This window comes from Crinia signifera, chromosome 9 (genome assembly GCF_055691185.1).
Source record: "Crinia signifera chromosome 9, ASM5569118v1, whole genome shotgun sequence".
NCBI lineage: Eukaryota > Metazoa > Chordata > Amphibia > Anura > Myobatrachidae > Crinia > Crinia signifera.
In genome coordinates this window covers 39,917,011-39,927,618 of record NC_139225.1, presented here as the reverse complement: position 1 = coordinate 39,927,618, position 10,608 = coordinate 39,917,011, and the positions used below count along the sequence as shown (strand labels likewise).

General features: G+C 36.3%; 1 long non-coding RNA gene across 1 annotated transcript; it reads left to right on the top strand.

Moving 5' to 3' along the window:
• Positions 1-2,302: 2,302 nt before the first annotated feature.
• LOC146036575 (uncharacterized) lies at positions 2,303-4,224 on the top strand. Its single transcript, XR_014460861.1, has 4 exons — positions 2,303-2,605; positions 3,565-3,621; positions 3,698-3,797; positions 4,078-4,224. It is a non-coding gene; the product is annotated as an uncharacterized LOC146036575 (long non-coding RNA).
• Positions 4,225-10,608: the final 6,384 nt, after the last annotated feature.

The following is a 10,608-nucleotide window of genomic DNA, read 5'->3' as shown; positions in this document are numbered from 1 at the left end:
CAGCCGCGTCATTGACGGGTACAGCCGAGTCATGCGGTCCAGGCCTCGTTTCCATACAGCCTTCTATCGCGTGTTCAGCAATGAAATTAGCCGCGTCATGCGTGTCAGGCCTCGTTCTGCTGTGGCTTCCATTTTAGTGATGATGGCGTCGCCGCGTCTTGTGGGTCAAGCCTCTTATTTGCAATCGTCTCTGCTTACAGATTAAACTTGACATTTCCTGCTGTTCCATGAGCAGGATATTATCTTCTTATATAGTGTAAGCATATCACCAGACCAGTAGTTCAAAAACTAAGGCATAGGTTTGCCATTACAACCAGCTTTAACGGTAGGTTTCTAATTAGACATACAAACATATAACACATAGTTAGTAATAAAATATTACCTAAATAATTAGAGCGAGATATTGTCCACTAATTCTTAAATGCATAAAATTAAATAATTTTTTCTAAAAGGAAAGAGCTTTACACTAAAATATAATAAAAATAAGAAAATATATATAAAAATGAGATAGGGATGGACATCCCAGCAATTTTCTTCATGTTTCAATGGATACTTTTCATCCGTATATCTTGAACACAGGAGTATTGTTAGTAGATAAGGCACACTTTTTCTTCAAACTAATTGGTTTTGACAGGTCCACGCCCCTTTTATACAGGTTGTCCACGCCCCCATTTATACAATTTGATATCAAACTTGATACGATCGTATCGCGTTTGATATCAAAGTAGTATAAAATTAATATTAAACAGTATTAAAATATAATTGGTTTGAGACTGTAACTTCATACACTGATATTGACTATGTGAAATAACACATATATAAAGCTCGCTTAATGTTATCTTAACCAGCTGGAAGAATTTCTAAACATAATGCTAAAAAAGGTAGATCTTGTTTTATATCAAATTTGATTTGTGTAGGATGTCTCGCAACGCCGATCATCAAAACATATAACGTATATAATTATAACGTATTAAAGCCGGGTAATTGGTATCGATCATAGATCTTTCACGGCGAATAATACAGACATATCATTACCAACTATAATAACACTTACCTTAGAACGATCCAAAAAGCACTACAACGAAGTGCCTGACCAAGCGTGTATCAAAAAATAAAAAATAAAAAGTTATACTCCACACGATAACTTCCACACCAGCTAAGGTCCATCTTGCTTTTAAAATGAAATATCAGAGATAACAAAGAGGTCTGGGTATACATCTGTTATGCATTTAAAGATACAGGAGCCAGTCAGTCTGGGCCTGACATGTTGTAGGCATTTAAATTTAAAGACACACAGCGTGAGAAGTATAGTGTTACTTTTAGAAAGACATCAGATATGACGGATGATTGTAATTTTCAAAAGTAATTTTAAACACCGGATTCCATAGTCTTTGAAGACGGTGATATTTACGTATGACGCAATTAGCGTAGACAGCACAGCAGGGTTGGTAACAATTATATTCATTAGAAAGCTCATACCTCTGAAAAAAACATTTTCACACGACTAGCAGATTAATTAGTTTAGACAGTACAAAGAAAGGCCATGAAATCTTTGCAACAGAGCATGAGTGGCATCTAGTGGCCATGTATTGCAGTTGCAAGCAAGTTCCAGACGGAGCTAGAGACTACAGAATTAACTTATATATATATATACAGTATATATATATATATATATATATATATATATATACAGTATATATATATATATATATATATATATATGTGTGTAATGTGATGGTATCATTATATTATGTGATGAATAAAATATGGATAATATGTTATATTATTTAAATCAGATATATATATATATATATATATATATCTCAATCAAATTACACAGGGGTGGTGGATAAGGTATATATTTTAAATTAAAAAGCATACACATGTATATATAGGTCTTATGTATGCTGTTGATGTTGAAACATAACTGTCATTTATTTAATAATAAGGATAAGGATTTTATACATCACATTTTGGTTTTATTTTATCAAGCAATATATTCTGAAAACAGCTGTGTTTTGGGTGATATGCTATATTATTTAAATCAAATTGGATAATATGCTATATTATTTAAATCAGATATATATATATATATATATATATATATATATATATATATATATATCTCAATCAAATTACACAGGTGTGGGGGATAAGGTATATATTTTAAATTAAAAAGCATACAGATGTATATATAGGTCTTATGTATGCTGTTGATGTTGAAACATATCTGTCATTTATTTAATAATAAGGATAAGGATTTTATACATCACATTTTGGTTTTATTTTATCAAGCAATATATTCTGAAAACAGCTGTGTTTTGGGTAATATGCTATATTATTTAAATCAAATATATATATATATATTTGTTATGCCTGTCTATAACTTTGGAACACAACTCATGAATATTCAAATGAAACAAATGCAACACAGATGTGCTAACTGACTGCTGAGTATATATATATGTTCTCCATGAGGAACCAGTCCACACATTTTGAAGGCAGAGAACTTGAAACTTTTGTCCACACACTGTTCAGAGAATACTTGAAGATTTTGTTCCAGAAATATTCAGAGGATACTTGAAGATTTTGTTCCAGAAAGGGGGTGAGTCTATTTTAATTTTCTAAATAAATATATATATATATATATACAATATTTCTAAATAGCATAGTTTTAATATTTTATAATATACATAGCAAAATGTTTTATTTAGTGGTAGGGTGGGGGTTTTTAAATATAGTTTGTTGCTGCATGCAGTGTATTGTAATGTATTGGGAGTACATACAGGCATACTGGCTGCTTGTTGTTAAACATTTATTTAGGAAAGAAAAATATTGAGCCTATGGTACTTTAACTGTCCATTTGTATGTGCAGTGATTAGTGTATTGTGGTCTGTACATTATACATATTGCTTTTAAAAATACAGTATATTGTGTTATTACAATTTACAGTTCGTTAATGTTAGTCATCGCAGATTACGGTATTACGGCTTTGATATTTATAAATAGCTTCATTTTAATATTGTATCATTGTATTATACATAATGATTTTAAAATAATGAGCTAGTTATCACATTTATATGTGTTGTCTGCGGACTACGCATGTGATATGATGGGGGTGCTGCTGTAGCTTTGTTGGATCCCCTGTAATAAATTTACATAGATGAGGTTTTTTGTGAGAGCGTTAATTGATATGATGGGGGTGTTGCTGTAGCTTTGTTGGATCACCTGTAATTAATTTTTATTGAATGCTCTATAGAATACAATGTCAGTAGATGTGGTTTTTTGGTATTACGGCTTTGATATTTATAAATAGCTTCATTTTAATATTGTATCATTGTATTATACATAATGATTTTAAAATAATGAGCTAGTTATCACATTTATATGTGTTGTCTGCGGACTACGCATGTGATATGATGGGGGTGCTGCTGTAGCTTTGTTGGATCCCCTGTAATAAATTTACATAGATGAGGTTTTTTGTGAGAGCGTTAATAGTTTTATGTGATTTTGTGCACGCAAATTTTGTTATGTTTGCTTATAGTTATCTTTTATTATCAACAGTGATTGTTGTAGAAATTGACTTTGAACTTAAGCTATCAACAAAACATCAACATGCAGGTGTGTATATGATATTTACAATAGTTTAACAATATCTTATTGTATTGTTATTTCAACTTATTATTATTTATTACAGAGAAAGGAATACAAAACCATTAATGCAAATAAAATAAGTCTCAGAGATTTTCAAGAGTTACCCAGCTTCCAACAGCCGTCAAATGAGCAGACAAATACATGTAAGTTTACAGATCAAAGACACATTGTTGTTGCTAGGGCATGATTTGTTAAGGCACAGGGGGCTATTGACGGTGGTTATAAATGTTACTCTGTTGGTGTTAATTATTATTACCAGGCTCAGTTGTGTTAGTCACAGGTTCTGTTAAGACAAGCGCCCTATTGGTATTAATGTTACACGTGTTGATTGTATTTTTCGTTCTACAAAATTGTTGTGTTAATTTTTATTTTATTTTTTATGTATATATTATTTTTTATTAAATTGTTAATCCCATAAATCAGTTTCAGATGTCACAAATGACGCATCTGAAGTTGGATCATATGGTTCGGATTTCACAGTCGGTCCGGATCTGACGACATTCGAAAACCCATACGCAGCATACTCTGATTTGTCCGAATCGCAAAAATGTAGGTGGTCATAAGCCGTCAAAAAATGTGATGTATGTTAAAAAATGTGATATATTATTATTTCCAAAAATATGTCTCTCTCTCTCTCTCTCTCTCTCACGCTATCTCGCGCGAACTCTCACGTTCTCACTCATATATATATATATATATATATATATATATATATATCCTGTTATATTCAATCACACACACCAGTGCCCAACCGGGGGAGCATTGGTTGGCCGTTTATTTTAACAACCAGCGCGAGTGTTACTTTTTGGACTCTTACGGTTTAGAACCTGACAACCCCCTATTCCCAAAGGCCATAATAAATTTTTTAAACTCAAATTCAAAAAGAATTTACCACCAAAATAAGCAGTTGCAAGGTTTTAACAGTACCGTTTGTGGGCAATATTGTATATACTTTATATTTTTCATGTGTAAAAATTACAAATATACAGATGTGTTGGTCCGTTTTAGTTTTGATACAAAACGTAATGATCGCTATGTATCAAACTTTGTAAGACGTCTCCCTAGAAGTCATTGTTTGAGTCGATATACGGGTAACTGTATACAGTCCTGTGTCACCAGTAACCAACATGTGTTTGATAAAAATAATGTGTAATACAAAATTGTTTGTGTAACTTGTAACTAATGTTGTGGTTGAAATGCTGTATGTACATTGCTTATGGTTACTTTCTATTAAAAAATCTTGCTTATTGAACTTTATATCGTGTGATTGCATATTTTTGCAGACAAACTGGTTAGAATCAAAGAACAAAACAGTATTTTATAAATCATAATCATATTTTATTGGTACAGACAAAATGTATTTACAGCAAAATAATCACGAATAACACGATAAACTTTACAGTTAAAACAATACACTAAATACATGATACATTACAAATTAAACGTCATCGTACAAATTAAACACACAAAAATACATTGTATAAAAACATTATAAATTAGTTATATGTTAAAGGTTCAACCACTGCGAATCCTGAAACAGATTTACGGATCTTTTCCTCGGTAGTAAGTATCCGTGTGGCGTTGTTAACCCGGGGGAATTTAAAACATTTATACGACTTTTTTTAATGTTGTGTATTGGGGAGGCTATATTTACATTGCCAATTTCATCATCGTAGATTTCAGCTTTTAAGCGATCTAACTGTAATCTGTTTGATGCATTACCAACTACAGTGGACGGGATATTCAACTCAGCCATAGCGCGCATAAATTCAATCCATCCGTTAGGCATTTTATGACTCGTCACGCTGTGATTTTGCGTGATACCCCTTATCAAGTCTAACACATTGGATCCTGGCACTGTGACGCCTTTATACATAAACACACCCTTGCGGTCCCAATTCGCAATGTCTTTAGAGCGAACCATTTTACTCATTAGTATTTCACAGTTCTTTTTATACCGCGCATTAACACTGTTCAAGACATCGTGGTAAACAGCGTCGGTAGCATCGTCTTGTGTAGGGTTAGTTGTATCCTCAACAGCATTTGCACCGGGTGATAAAAGCGTTAAAGTTGACATTTCTCTATCAGTTTGTTTACTCAACACCAGGTATCTCTGTAACACAGCTGTGTAGCGTTTTGCCTTTTCATACTCTGATAAAGCATTATTATGTAGTATACTTATGATCTCAGCATCTAGGCTTTGCGTGGCTGTTTTGCGTATATCATCGCTGGTTGGTTTGTTGTTTAAACGGTCTATCTGTTGCTAGGGGACCAGATACATTTTCTCAGAGTGTTCCATCACCGATTAGACAGTAGTCCGGTAATTAATGGAATGGCAAATCCTAGCAACGATCCGATAAACCCACCCGACTGTTTCACCAACCTCTTCTTTTTCCCAATGGCGCATTTCTTATTACAAAGCGATTTTATAAGGGACCTCTTCTTTTTAAGGTAGTTCAACTGGCGCTGTGACAGGGGTATTTTACCTTTAAGCGTATTGAGAGCAATCTCACATATGGCTGTCACCAAATCGTTTGAAGCGTTGGATAATATAGCGTTTCTTTGGGCCGGTTTGGCTTTAATGAGGGTTTTTAAAAGGGCCCAATTACGCCTTATCCTGGTCGACATGTTCACAGCTGTTAGAAGTGGTAATGAATGACTATAGGATGAGCGGTTATAGCTATTTAGAACCCCGCTTCTTAACAACATAAGCTACTGGTGTGTCGGGGGGAAATAAACCGCTTCGTAAACGATAATCATCAAGGGCATTGTTTCTTAAATCAACCAGTAAATAACCGTATGGAGGCTCCGTAGCGGACTCATAGGCTTCAAGAAAAAAACGATATTTTGATGGGTACATTTGTCTAGCCAGAATGCTAACCTGCATTTTATCCCTGGGGTTTTTAAACAGGACCATATATTTTGTGTTTAAATGTATAGTCCTGCTCTTTCTACCTTGACAAAATATGTTTTGCACAAGGTACATGACACTGAGATTACGATGGTGCACATACTTTGTGAACGCTTTCTCAACCTCAGAATTATTACTCGCTGCATCCATCAAGTCATCTATCACCGTTAAATTAATCTTATCAGGGGGAAAAAGCTGGTCGTCGCTAAATGACTCGGGCAACCCCTCTATAAAACGCATACCAGGGTGAGCACTCAGAAGTTGGTCATATATCGGTTGCCAACAGGTGTAAAACCAGACAATATTATCAGGTACATGCGTCATATGTGTGGATGCGTGTTGTATTAGCGTTTTCACAAAATAACTTTTCCCCGAATTGGAGGGTCCGGCTAAAATACAGGAGAAGGGGTGTTGAAAACGGATATCCATCTTAATAACCAAATGGTAGGGTTGTAAAATTATCCGTGAGGTTACGTTTAGTGTAAACGCACTTTTGCGTTTTCTGCAGCATACGGGTTTCAATCTGCCAGTACTTTTTCACACGTACTATACCGGGGTGCCTGGTCACAATTTTTTTCTGATCCTCGCCTTTGGGGTTTAAAGGATAATCTAAGACCAGTTCTTTCAGACTGTCAAAGTTAACGTGCTGCTCATTACAAACATTCAACGTTATACCTTTGACCTTGAGGCTCGTCTTGCCGTTGCTTAGTCTATAGCCGTATGACTTGGGGCCGGCTGAAACAAACTCTGTTATATGCGTACCAGATGGTAGTTCGCTGGTCAACTCCCCTAGATAATCGCCTAATGGCGGATTCCACTCACCGGGCCTGCTGACAAAAATTACAGAATCTGTATCGTGATACAGACATCTATCTTGTAATCTATCCAATAGGTTGTACAACTCGACGCGGGCGTGCGCTGTGGTAAATGCTGCTATAAATATATTTGTTGTTGAAGACCTGGTATAATGGTCTTTGGCGTATTTCCAGTTGACCATAACAGTTTCTGAGTCTATGAAGTCTAAAGCAGACACCTCATAGTGTGGTTGAAAGGCATATTCAAAAAGCTTATCAGGATCTGTCACTAGACAAGTATTGGGCATGTTGCTACGTTGACCAAATTTACCCCATAATGAGTTTAAAAACAATTTAGAAATTTGTCTTTTGGCGGGGTTGACATTTATGTGTTCGTGTCTTAAAGCTATGCCCTCATTTTTTTGATACGCGTCTATGTACTCTTGTTGTTTCACAGAGTCTGTACACCAATCAGGGTAACCAGAAGCCTCCTGTTTATCTCTGAGGTGTGTTTTAATGTAACCTGAAAACAGATCATCAGATCTCTCATCAAAATGCCACACCTCATAGATTTTACACACTTTGTACCCCTTTTCTATAGCAAGATTTATCTCCACTGTGCACCATGTACCGGTTAGGGCGCGGTTTTCTGAGTCATGAACACACGGCTCACACTGTCCAGATTCGGCGCATGTGCGGCACAGCGGAAACATTAACTTACCATTCATTTTAACCGGTAAAACTGGAAAGAAAAGGCCTCGCGGAGGATTAATTTTTAATTTAACAAAACCGAAATACTTTGTGACATCATCAAAGTCCTTATAAATGATGCGTGGGTGACGTATAGGATATGTTTTGGTCTTGTTGACAAATGGGTATAGGCTAGTAAAGTCAAAATAGTGTATTTTTTCATCGCACTCTGTCTTGTGATAAAGTTTTATGGCGTTAGTGCGTCCGCCATAAAGACCATCACGAGGATCCAAGGATTCAGGGATTTCCAAACCTTTCAGAAAAACCTGAAGCTCCTCATCAGTCTCCCTCATTTTCTTCCACTCACACCCCCACATCTCCCTTATCTGAAATCCACACCGTTTAAGGAATTGTATCCTTAACTGTGTCTTGTGCCGCAGTTGACCGTAGGTTGTTTTAGTCAGATTGTTTTCATCATCGGCTTTGTAACAGTTGTCACAACCGTGATAAAAACACCCCTGGAATTCAAAAGCTGTTGGCACGCCGTTAATCACGGCGTAACCATCCAGACTGTATCTACCGACTTTCTTCTCACCACCTTGTAAAGCGTGTCTTATACTCACACCTTCTTTGTGTTCTATGTACATTAACCACTGTATGGCTGGTGTTGAGTAACGCTTCTGGGTCTTGTGATAGTTATCACCCGGTACAAGAGCCAATGTGTTTGCCTGTAAATATTTACAACGATACATAGCCATACAAACCGACGCTAAAGTCGTCAGTTGGAATGGATCAACGTGACGTTTAACGGCTACATCTTTTTTCTCAGCAGCTATTACAAACTCCTGTTCTGTCATGTCTATAACGGCTGATCTGAAAGCTGCGCACCCTTTTTGCAATATTCTGACATCCTCTTTACAATATCGTATTAATTCTTTTTGAAAATTAAACACCTTGTGTTTGTTTTTTTCGTACCACTCTGTAACATCAGCGGCCTCCTCAGGCATCATGTGTTGTAGGCCAAAATATTCTATTGAGGGCATGCCCCCTATGTAATTTTGGTTATCGGCTGTGTTAAAAAAATGCGGGAAATGACCTTTAACGCCATCAAATCCCATGGCCTTTGGAAATCTGCTCAATTTCATGGGGAGAAAATTGAGAGAGTCTATAAACCTAATCTTCAGATCTTTTATTGTGATACACATTATGTTTCCGCCATTAGAGATGAGGGATACTGTATACCGTTCTTTGATGATCTTGTTCAATACAAAATACGCATCATACCGCCCAGCGTTATGGGCTATGAATGTGTAATGCGCAAATTTTGGTTTCATGAACGTCTTTACAAAATCATCGATACAACCTTTGCCCTTAAACTCCCAGGATTTCTCACCCATTAATGTGAGAGCGTAACAGTAGTTTGGTATATGTATACCTGTCTCCTGCATGCATTCGAAATCAAAAAAGATGTATTTGGTGGTGGGTTCTTCCGCTTTGATGGGCTGTATGTAACACAAATGATCCGCAAACCCATCAACATATGCCTTGCAAGTAGAACACTTTAGCCCCTGACACTCATGAGACCTGCGACGGTAGAGACAACACCTGTCGCAATAAACATGTTCAAGACAGGATATTTTGCGATCTAAAGCTAAGGATTTGTGCTCCTCTAAACATTCACGCGATCTGCAAAACACCTTACAAACCGAACATCTTAATGCGGAATCCCCATCATCAGCGCACGCTTGTCTGTGACAAGCCTTACAAAAGAAAAGACAATCGTGGCTATTTTTGCGCTCATAAGTTCGATTACATAAGGAACAGAAAAATCTCGATCCGAGAAATGCGCAGATATTAATCAGGCCATAATAGTGTGAATCGTGATATAATACATACAGGGTATCACCGTAGCGCGAATCTGAAGAATAGTAATGCCAAGAACGATTATTATGATATAATATTGTAATTTTTGTTTTTAAGTGTTTTTCAAAAACAACAACGTCGCTAAAGCTGACTGCTTTATCGATCGATAGTTTCAAATCCTTATGAATTTGAAGCGCCCGATCGTGTATTTCAGCGTCTGTGGCATTACCTTTATCCAGAAGTTTGCAGATCGATGCCGCAAAGCACAAATAATTGTGCGTATTGTTGAAATCATACAGGTGTCTTCTGCGCCTTTCTATAATTAAGCTGTATGGAATGCGTCTAAGGCCGCGACCAGTTAGGGCCCCACCCGCTCTATTTCTAAAAACAGTGATCACAAACCTTAAACCCGTGCCTAATAAGAATTCAGCGTTACTTTGAAGAGTGTTTGTAATTTGATTCAAGAAACTGACAGCGTCTAATGATTCTTGCGGCTTTCGGTGTGAGTAGATGGCGTTGTGTAAACCACCCCCCTCCAATCTTAACTGTACACGATCATTAGGGTCAACACCAACCATGAATTCATCAATCATAACCTGTATAGCGTTGTGTACGGCTTCAACACCCTCTGCAAATGATGTAACTCTTTCCAAATTAACAAATTGAAAATGATTATGATACTCAATAGCTCTGAAA